This window comes from Nylanderia fulva, unplaced genomic scaffold (assembly GCF_048542155.1).
Source record: "Nylanderia fulva isolate GAGA-0341 unplaced genomic scaffold, ASM4854215v1 Scaffold176, whole genome shotgun sequence".
NCBI lineage: Eukaryota > Metazoa > Arthropoda > Insecta > Hymenoptera > Formicidae > Nylanderia > Nylanderia fulva.
Window position 1 is genome coordinate 230,285 of NW_028190012.1, and position 12,098 is coordinate 242,382.

Consider the following 12,098-nt stretch of genomic DNA (forward strand, 5'->3'; position numbering starts at 1 on the left):
AAGTAAATATGTTGCATATTAAATTATTCGCTTTCATTTTTTCTATTGCTCAATAATTTTGGCAAACTCTACCGTTATACATATATGTACATATATAATATACATATACATATATATATATATATATATATATAATGTAAACGTTAAATATAATATACTGATAATAATTCTTAATTTTCAGCTGTCAAAAATTTAAAGACCAAATATTTTTCAACCGACATTCGTCAATTGATGTTTATTTAATTAATCACACAATGTTTCGACCACGGTGTTTCGACCATATAATTTTGGTCCTTCGCACACTTAACAGTAACACTTGAGAATAACAAAAATTATATGAAACGTTGTGTAATTAATTAAATAAATATTCATTAGCCTATATATATATATCGGTCGAAATATATTCAGTCATTCAATGATTTCTTTAGATTTAATTATTAAAAATACAACATAAAAGTAACTTGGTTTATTTATTATAATGTGTATTCTTCAATATATTTAATTACATACATACACATAAGCACATTAATGTTTATTAATTGCATATAGAATACACTTACAGAATTATGCAATATACATATTAGAATCAAAATTTGAAAAATATAAATTTAATTACAAATTAAAATTGACTATTATATATTTTCTATTTTTGATTAAAGTATAAAAAAAAGTGACATATATATACTCATGCTTTAAATTGTATACTTTAAAAAATTTATTAATTTGAAAAATGACTTGTGCAATCACATTGTTTACTATCATCAAAGTTTGCTGTTTGTTATCTAAATGAAATTAAATAGTAGAACTGTGGCGTCATCTTATCTGCATATAGATAATAAAAATATGTATTATCTTTATATCTGCATCTTACAAGTAGATAAAAAAAGTACTACCTTTACTATATTATTTATCTAAAATAATATTCAAATAATTTTGGTTCAGAATCATAGCACACAAGAATATTTAAAGTAGACAATAAAGCGATAAAAATTTATAAATAAAAATATAAATACATATGATGTTGTATCCCTTTTATAAGGGATCCTTATCTTTTTAGGATCTTTATCCAGCTAATTTTAAATTAATCTCGACACAAGACTAAGAATCATTATCAAAAATTTATTAAAATATTTTATGGTCGTATTTTAGATGGCCCTATGCAAAGAAAAGATATAATGTTCTTAAAAAAACAAAGAATGGAGAAAACCTAAACTTTGTCACAATAGGCATAAATTCTGCGACACAATTGCGAAATTATTTGTCTCTAATTCTTTTTCATGATAATTATTACGATAAAATATCAAATCAAAATTATTTCAATGATTCAATTAATAATGTAGTATTGGAATTCGATTATGTAAAAAAATTCAGTGATAAATTCGATGAATATGCAAATCGTTTGGATGAAAATGAACTTGTTTTTAGACGTACACGTAAGCCTATAAATGTGCTGAAATGTATGTTTTATATTGAGGAGATTAAATGCTTGTTAACACAAATTCCACAGTAGGATATTCATATATATTATAATGCTACTATTATTACAAATTTATTGTATTTATTCATTAGTTAATAATTTAATATATATAAATTTTTTAGGAAAATTGATCAAAATTCAATCCAAGAATTTTGCAATATAAAAATGTCTCACTATGAGAAGATATCTTCGATACGAAATGAGTTAGACAGATATATACAGAAACCTGAAAGAGAACAGCTTTTGGAAGAAACATGTACTTTCATAGCACAACGTATTCAACCTCGAAAAGATGTATGTTACACGAATGTAAGTGCATCATTGGATACAATCGCACAAGAGGTACTGAAATGTCTCAGATTGAAGCATCCAAACCATTCGATATTCTCCACGTCTGAAGAAACTTTTTCCTATTGGAAAAGCAACAATATCGAAGATAATCATTGGGATGAAACAGAAAGTACGCAGATTATGGATATACTCCAAGAATATATATTTAGCATCTTGAATTTTCGAGCATGTATCTCCCCATTTTCACCCAAAGATATCAAATGGATTTGTATAGATTATGTAAGTTATTAGAGATTATAATATATATAATTATGGGCCATATATGTATATATTATATATTGTTCTTAATATTCTCTCGCTTTGATCAATTTGTTCTGTATTATACCTGGCACAGGTATTACAAAGTAAATATGGTCAAGATATTGTTGTATATACAATATCTTGACCATATATACTTTGTAATGCCTGTGTTATCATAACGTGGCTAGAAGACTTGGTCTACGTTGCGATCTAATAGATGTTTACACTGAAATCTGTATATTTTGGAAATCAAAATTGTTAGTATAGTTATATATTAGATTCGACATTATCATTATTTTTCGATAATCTTTCTTTTTTTATTATACGCATACATATATAATTTTTTATTATAAAAATTTTCATATGATTAAGATAATATTTTAATTGTTTACGTCACGAATAATTTAGAAAATGAACGATGTTTTTACATAGAAGACAAAAATTTCCCGAATTGTCTTCATAATTATCTACCAGGTTACAAGTCTTGTGAAACAAATCATGACGTCATCAAAATAAGAACTGAAAAGGTTGAAACTTATTTATTACTTCTATTAATTTTAAGTCATTAATATGCTTGTAAATTGACAAGCAATTAATAAATTACATTATATGTGTGTAGAAAGAAAAGATACGTACATTTCTCATTTCTTACATTATAATTAGATTCTTGTTTACATTTAATCTTTTTTTATGTTTAATTAACTTTTTCAGATGTTGGTCATGATAAAAGATTTTGTTGAAACGTTTATATGGACACATAATAATCTATTTGGGATTAATGAATTGTAATGTGTAAAAAACATATGCGCACTAACATAATCGCTAGTTAGTAAATAACATATACCATTGTAAAAATAAAGAGCATTGTGAGATATTTTCAGATAACAATTATGTATAATTTACAATTTTCTATAATTTAACGTGTTTTAAGTGTTTATTGAGGCATTTATTCACAAAAAAATCAAAGTAAAAAATTTACAGTTTCTGTCTTATTTTAATTAGTAGAACACATAAATGAAAACGTGAAATATGCTGTAGAAATTATCATAATATATAATCCACCTACAGATCAATCTACAGATTCAGACCAACATAATAGATAATAGGATGTTATTGACACATACATATATACATACATGTTCGACAATTGAGAATCAACGATGAATAAAATATAGCTATTATCTTTCTGCGATATTTATTGTATTCAATTATATAAATAATAAAGTAAGAAAATTTTGTGACTGCAACAATTTGAATTGATGCAGAAGAATTAATAAATCTTGAAAATAAAAAAATTAATTAGTTTAATTACTTTTTTTAACACTTTCAATATATGCAGAATGACGTAATAAATTTGCCATCTATTAATATCTATTATTTTGAAACATATATAATCGATAGTGTGTCGCATTTGTATAAGTATAAATAAGTATGTTAATAAAAGACAATGATTTTTATATTTTCAAATATACATAATTCTTTTGTATTGAAGGAGACGAGATAAAAGCTTATAAATGATATTAGATTTTGTATGATATTAGCATAATTTCAGATTTTGCAAAATGATCTCAATTTTAAAATCTCAATTTTAATTCCTCAGTTTCCGATTCAGCGACTTTTGGACCGATATATTTTGCTTTTCTACATCTTTGTAGGGAGATCAAAAGGAAACATAGAAATTAAAATCTCGAATTGAGATTTATTCACAAACATCTGCGTTGAGTTCGCATAGTCTGTTCATTTTGAGTTTGTCCATTTTGATTTAATCCATAAAGTTTTATATTCTTATAAAGTTTAGATTTCTAGAATATATACACCCCGTATATACGCGCGAATAAAACTACATAAAATTGTAGCATAGTCTTATATAAACTATGTACATACATCAATTATTAAATATTTGTATTGTAAGTCAAAAATTTTATTTTAGCTGAGAATTTTATCTGTAAAGATTTGAAAAATGCAAAATGTAAATCTCTCTCTTTCCCTTTCTCTCTTATCGAGAATATTTCATAATGCACAGCACTGGAGTTGTAAACTGTATAATATAAATACAAAAAATTTATAAAATTTAATATAATAATTGATAATTTAAAATAAAATAATTATTTAATCTTAAATAATACAAAATATAAATACATAAAAATTAGTAAAATTTGAAATAACTGATAAATTTGAAAAAAATTTATTATTTTAATTAAGCTTATATAGAGAACAATAAATAAATAAAAAATGATAACAAAATAAATAATAAATAAATTATTTACCACGTTCTTTCAAACGCATAGGAAGAAACGGTAAATTTGCTAGTTCTAAATTACATTTTCTGCGCATGCCGTGGCAAGTTCTTATACCTATATCTTAGTGAAAACAAGCAATAATGCTTTAAAGGTCAAATTTTATAATAAAGAACAGAACGTCTACAGTGTGGAAAACGTCTCTCGTGTACATCAAACACACATCTGTGCTCTTCGTAATCGGCAGACGCATTTCTTGTACTGCAAAAAGCAAGGAATTACGCGAATAGTTTATTGGAATCACTTTAATTTACATTCCTTTTTGTGTTTTGTTTCTCATAATGTCTGATTATAAGATAACGTGCTTACCAGAGGAGATGATAAGCCACATTCTCGACGATAATGTACTCACTATTGAAGATATCATCAACTTTCGATGCGTGTGCAAGCAATTTCGTTATGCAGCCACATATGACAAGTTCTTGGAAAAAAAGTTATCTCAAAGGTAATTCTTGTGGTTTGTAAATCTTTTTGTTATTTTGTCTCATTAACGCCTGTCGCACATTAATCATTTTGCGAAAAAAGTAAAATTAAATTTTTAAAAATTTAAAAATATTAAAAAAAAAAAGGAGGGGTTGGGGTTTTGTTGATTACTTTTTTCGTTTTTTATTTTTTTCTATTCTCAATAATTTTGGAAACCACCTTATATAATACTATAAAAAAAAAATTATCTCTACATTTATTATTATATATATATAGATAGGGGTTTTTAAACGAAAAATTTAATATACTGATAAAAATTTAATTTTGGCGTCATAAATTAAAAGAAAAAAAATTTTTTCAACCCCCATTTCCCCCTTTGTTTTTTTAATTAACACCAATTTTTTTACCCGGTTTTCGACCTATTTTTGGTCCTGCCATTAAAAGTAACATTTGAGAAGCCAAAAATTTTAAAAAAACTTGTTGTTAATAAAATAAATATTATTGGCCGTATCTCAAAATATTTTTCTTAATATTTTTTTTTTTTTTAATTTAAAAATTTAAATTTTTAAAAGAAAATTTTTTTTTTAAATTTTAAGTGAAATTTTTCAAATTTCTTTTCATTTTTAAAAAAAAGATTATAATATGATTATATTCGTGTTAAAAAAAAAAAATTTAAATTTTTTTTATCGGTTTTTTTTTTTTAAAAATGCATAAATTCACAAAAAAAACCTTTAAAAAAAAAAACGTGCCAAATAACATTAAAAAGCAACGCGAAATTGAAAATGTAAAGTTTGAAAAAATTTTTTTAAAAATTTTTAAAAAAAAAATTAAATATAAACTCCACACCCCCTTAAATGTTTAAAATTCCATATAGAAAAACACGTATGAATTACAAAAATAATATTAAAAAAAAAATTTTTAAAATTTATTTTTAATATATTTTTTGGAAAATGTAGTTAAAAAAAATAAAAAACAAATGTTTTCCCCAAAATAAAAAATTTTTCAATTAATATTAATTTATATATTTTTTTTTTTAAATTTAAAAATAAAAAAAGAAGTGACATAAAAAGTTTTCTGTTAAATTTTACTTAAAAAATTTATTTAATTTTTAAAAATTTTTGGGGAAATCCCCCTTTTTTTTTAACAAAGTTTGCTGGGGGTTATCTAATAAATTTTAAATGGAAGAACTAAGGGCGCTTTTTAACCCGCTATAGAAAATAAAAAAAAGATTTCTTTTTATCAGCATTTTAAAAATTTTAAAAAATTTTTCTTTCTATAAAAATTTTTTAAAAAAAATTTTTTAATCATTTTGGGTGTAGAGTCATACCCTTTAAAAAATTTAAAAAACGTAAACGAAAATAATTTATATAAAAAAAAAAACATAAATGTTTTTTCCTTTTTTAAATTTTTTTTTTTATAACGGGGTTTTCTGCAGCCCCAAAATTTTTATCTAAAAAAAAACTAAAAAACCCCCTTAAATTATATTTTGGGGGTTTGATATACTTAAAAAAAATCATTTTTATTACTAAAATAAAATTTATTTTCTTTTTTTCCATCTTTATTATCAAATTTTTATAATAATCATGACAAAAACAAATATCATTATCAAAAATTTTTACAAAATTTTTGGTCCCCATTTTTTTTAAATTTTTAAGTTTTTTTTTTGATGGGCCCATGCAAGGAAAAAAAAAAAAGTCTTAAAAGGAAAAAAGCATGGAAAAAAAATAAACTTTTTACAAAAAGGATAAAATTTTGTTAAAAAATTGCGAAATAATTTGTTTTTTAATTTTTTTTTATATTTTATTTTATTACAAAAAGATAAAAAAAAATTTTTTGACTTAATTTTTAATGTATTAACATTCGAAAATGTAAAAAAAAATTTATCGGGAAAATCGTTTAAAATTAAAACAAATTTTCCAAAAATACCATCCACAGTGGCTTTTAAAAATATGTTTTTTTTTTGGGGATTAAATGCTTTTTAACAACCCACGGGGGAAAAAAATTTATATATATTATAGAGCCTATTACAAATTTTAAGTTTTATTTTTTTTTAATTAATTTCAATATTAAATTTTTTAAGGGAAATTTATTTCAAATAATCGAAAGATTTGCAATATTTTTTTTCTCCCCATAAAAAAAATATCTCTTTGAAAAAGGGTTTTTGGCAGAAAATAAAGAAAAATGAAAAAAAAAGCTTTTTTAAAAAAATTTTGTAGTTTTTTGCACAAAGTTTCAACCCAAAAAATTTTTGTTTTAAAATTAAACAAAAATTTTGGTACAAAAAGACAAGAGGTTTTGGAATCGTTCAAGAGAACATCCGAACCATTCGATATTCTCCCGTCAAAAAATTTTTTACGATTTGGAAAACCAAAAATATCGAAGATAAAGGTTTTAAACAGAAAGTAAGCAGATTTGGAAACCCCTCCAGGGAAATATATTTGGACCTTGAACTTTCAAAAAAGTACCCCCCATTTTCCCCGGATATCAAAGGATTTTTTTAATTTTAAGGGGTTTTTTTAAATTAAAAAATATAAATATGGGCCATATATATATTTTTATAATTTTATATTTTTTCTTAAATTCTGTCGCCCCCCGAATTTTCCGTATTTACCTGGCACAGATTTTTCAAAAAAAAATTTTTTGGAAGAAACTTTTATATACAAATTTTAGCGTCTGAAGCTTTTGGCTACGGGCGATGGACTGATTTGAAAAGGGGAAATTTATAATTTTGGAAAACCGAATTTTAAGTAAAATTATATTTTAACAAAAATTATTTTAATTTCCCCAAAAAACTTTTTTTTTTATTATAGCATGCTTATAATTTTTTTTTTTAAAAATGTTTATAAAAAAAATTAAATAATATTTTAAGTTTACCCCCTCAGGAAAAATTAAAAAGGGGGCCCCAAAATTTTTTTCATAAAAAACGGGGGGTTACCCGAATTGTCTTACTGAAAAACAATAAAATTTTAATTTTTGGGGCCCCTTTTTAAAAAATTTTTAAAAAAGGGTTTTAAAAATTTTAATTTTACTTCTAAAAATTTTTTTAAATTTTTTTAAAGTACTTTTTAAATTTAAAAAAAACCCAAAAAAATTACACTAAATAAGTATAGGAAGAAAAAAAATTTTCAATCTCCATTTTTTTAATTTTAATTCCCCTTTTTTTTTTAGTTTGGGCGTCTATATATCATTTTTTAAATTTAATTTTTTTTTTTTGTGGGGGATTTCCCAAAACCCAAAAATATTTTTACGATTTAAAAAGGGGAAAAATTTATAAAAATAAAAAATTTTCCCTTTTTTATAGAGAAAATTAAATAGAGCATTATAAAAAATTTTTGTATGTTTAAAAAGATTGTATTTTTTTTTAAAACATTTTTTTGATGATAGAGTATTTTAGTAAAAAGTTTTAATAATATGAGGGGAAAATGTGAGAAAAATTAATTTTAAAATTTTTTGGGGTTTAAAATTTTTTTATATAACTCATTGGGTTTTTTCAAACAGTTTCAAGATAAAAAAAAGGGGGCCCCTGTTTTGAATAGTTATAGCCTGCATCTGGTCTTTTCGTCATCATTTTTGAGAAATATGAGTACAATATGGGGTTTTAAAAAACCCTTTTTCCCCCCAACTAAAATCGCATATTAAATATATAATATATATATAATTGTAAAAATATTTTTTAAAAATTTTGAGTTTTTTAGATAACCCTTTTTTAGTAAAATATGTAAAAAATTTTCAATTTTTTATTTTTTTAAAAGGGGTTTTGTTTTTTCCCTTTTTTCCAAAAAAAAAATTAAAGTACAAATTTTTCAGTTTGGGTTTTTTATTTCGTTTTTAAACATTGAACAAAAAAAAAAAAAACGTTAAAAAAAGGGTAGTTGCAGGACCAACCCCAAAAAAAAAAAGACATGTTATATTGAACCCCCTATCAGGGGTTTTTTAACCCCTTTTTTTCGTTCGGGGGTTTTTAGATAAATTTTTTAAAAAAGGGGGCCCCCCATTTGGAGGGAAAGTCAAAATTTTTAATCAAGAAGAATAAAATATATTTTTTTTTATTTTTTCTGCATATTTATTTTTAATTAATTTTAAACACAATAAAATAAAAAAATTGCGATTGCAAGAATTTGAATTAGTCCCCCAAGGGGAATTTTTTTAAAATTTTAAAAAATTTTTGAAAAATTAATTTAAAATTTTTTAAAAATTTTTTTTTAAAAATTTAAGTATATGCAAAAAAAAGACATAATTTTTTTAAAATTTTTCCCTTTTTTAAAAACATTTTTTAAAAAAAGTAAACATCGTAGTGTTGCCCCCTTTTTTAAGTAAAAAACGTATGTTTTAATTTTAAAAAGGGCCCCCGATTTTTATATTTTTTGAATAATATAATACTTTGTTGTTGAAAGGGGGAAAAAAAAAACCTTTTTAAAAAGATATTAGGGGGTTTGGGTGAAATTGTATGATAATTGCAGTATTTTTTAAAATTGTGGGGGGAAATTTAAGCAAAAATTTTTAAAATTTTTAAAAAAAATTCCCCCCAGTTATATCTTTCTTTAGTAGGGATCTTTCAAAAGGATAAAAGGGAAAATTTTAAGAAATATAACCCCAAAAAACCGGGGTTTTTTATATTTAAAATATATTTTAAAAATTTTGGGTTTTAATTTTTGGGGGGTTTTGTACAAAAAAAAAACAAAAAAAAATTTTTTATATTTTTGAAAATATAAAAAAAAAATAAAGTGAATAAATATATCCGAAAAATTTTTGGGGGAAAAAACACAAAAATGTCATTAAAAAGGAAAAAACCCCTTTTTTAAAATTTTTTTTATATACAAAAAAAATTTTAATTAGAAAAATTTTGGGAAAGAAAATTTTTTAAAAAAAAATTTTTAAATTAATGTAACACTTTTTGTTTTTAGTGTCTATCAAACTTTTATTAGAAAAACTCGAACCATCTTTTTTTTTTTTTTCCCCAAAATTAAAAATTTTTTTTTTTTATTTTTTAAAATATAATTAAAAATAAAAAAGAAACCCCAAAATTTTTAAACACATGCTTAGTGGGGAAAAAAAGCAAAATAACCCCACACTTTTTCCAAAAATTTTTAAAATTTTTAAAAACATTCAAAAAAAATTTTTAAAATTTTAGTTTTTTCCCCCTTTTTTAAACTTTGTTTTAAACATCACTTTATTTTTTTTTTAAAAAATTTTAAATTTTTTTAATTTTTTTAAAAATGTTTTTTTCAGTAAACGAGCAATTTAAAACCCCAAAAATTTAAATTTTTTAATCAGTTATATAATAGTTTCCCCCCCCGAAAAAATCCCCCAAGGGGGAAATACATAAAAATTTTGGGGAAAATTTTTAAAAAATTTTTCCTTTTTTATTAAAAAAGAAAAAGAAGGTTTTTAAAAAGGGGAAAAAGGAAGAAAAGGGGGAAAAAAATTTTAAAAATTTTTTTAAAAAAAAGTAACCCCCACTAATAATTTTTTTTAAAAAATTTTTTTTTTTAATTTTATTGAAATAAATTTGAAAAAAATTTAAAAATTTAAAAAAAAAAATTAAAAAACCCCCAAAATTAATTTTTAAAGGGGGGGCGCCCCCATTTTTTTTAAATTTTTTAAATTTATTTTTTTTTTTTTTTTTTATTTGCGGGGGCATTTATCATGATTTAAAAAATTTTTTAAATAATTTTCCCCCCGAAAAACCAAAAAGGAAAAAATAAATTTAATGGAAAAAAAAACATAACAAAGTTTAACATAAATATTAAAAGAAATAAGTTTTCATCGTTCATTTTTTCAGAGCGTTTTGATGGAAAAAGGGCCCCTTTTTTTTGAAGGTATTAACAAACCAAAAAGGAAACAGGGGGAAACTGTGATAAAAAATTTTTTTTTCCCCCATCTATCCCCCACATCTGTAATTTTTTTTAATCATATAAAAATAAAAAAAAATAGAAATTTTTACATTTTAAAAAGTCAAGTGTGCGGCCTTTTTTTTCCCCCATCAGAAAATATATTAAAAATTTTTTAATGTACAAAGAATTTTTCCCAAAAAAAATTTTTAAATCTGAAAATATAAAAAAAACCAAAATTTAAACACACCTTTCTTTGAACTGCAAAATACCCACACTTGGTTAAAAAACACATTTAAGGTCATTTTGGGGAAACCCCCAAAATTGCGAAAAAAATTTAAAAAAAAAAAATATTCTTTTAAAAATTTTAAAATTTTATTTCCCCAAATTTTAAAATCTCCGAAAACCCCCCCAAGAGTTCCCAAAAAAAAATTTAAAAACCCATAAAATAAATTTATTATTTAGTTTGTTTTTTGTGGTTTTTTTGGTAAAACCCCCCCCCTTTCCCTTTAAAGAAAAAAAAGTTAAAAACGAAATAAACCCGGGGGATGCGAGCCCCCGGCGAAGGGGTTTTTTTTTTAGGGGGAAAAAAAAATTTGTTTTTTTTCCCCCCCGTTTATAATGTCACGAAGCACGGAATTTTTTACGTAAAATAAGGGGGATTTAGGAAAAAATCCAACTAGTTCCAATTTGAATTTTTTTAATTCCTAAGGTTTTCCCCCCTTTTGAACTTTTGGACCGAAACTTTGGGGTTTTTTTTTAACCCCTTTTTTTGGGGGTAGAGGGGGAAAAAAAAAAAATTTAAAAACTCGAACTGAGACTTATTCACAAAAAACCCCGAGAAGAAAAATAACTGGGGGATTTTTAAAATTTTTTTTTAATTTAAGGGGGGGTTTTTTTATTTTAAAAATTTAGATTTCTAGAATAATACAAAACCCCCTAAGAAGCCCCCAATAAAACACAATAAGGGGAGAGAAATTCTTTAATAAACAGGACAACACAATTATTAAAGATTTTTATTTTAAAAACCCCCGATTTATTTTTTTTAAAAAAGGGAAATTTATCGGGGAAAAAATTTTTTTAAAAGGGGAAAAAAAAAAATTCCTTTCCCCCCTTTTTTTTCCCAAAAAAATTTTAAAAATTTACACACGGAGGTTTTTTTAAAAGTAAAAAAATTAAAAAAATAAAATTTTTTGGTTTTAAAAATTTTATAAAATTTTATAAATTTTTTTAAAAAAAAAAATAATTAATTTTTTAAAAAATGCAAAAAAAAAAATACCTAGAAATAGTTAAAAAATTTTAAATAAAAAGATAAATTTTTAAAAAAAATTTATTATTTAATTAAGCTTATATAGGAAAATAAATAAATAAAAAATGATAAAAAAATAAATAATAAATAAAAAATTTTTAAACCCCCTTCTTTAAGCGGGGGAAAAGGGGAAAGGGGAAAATTTTTTAGTTTTTTTAAAATTTTTTTTT

At 23.1% G+C, this 12,098-nt stretch overlaps 1 long non-coding RNA gene across 1 annotated transcript; it reads left to right on the plus strand.

Annotated features, from left to right (window-relative positions):
- Window positions 1-695: 695 nt before the first annotated feature.
- Window positions 696-3,334, plus strand: LOC114929838 (uncharacterized). The gene is made up of 3 exons (XR_003819329.2): window positions 696-2,047; window positions 2,477-2,595; window positions 2,780-3,334. It is a non-coding gene; the product is annotated as an uncharacterized LOC114929838 (long non-coding RNA).
- The last annotated feature ends 8,764 nt before the right edge of the window (window positions 3,335-12,098 follow it).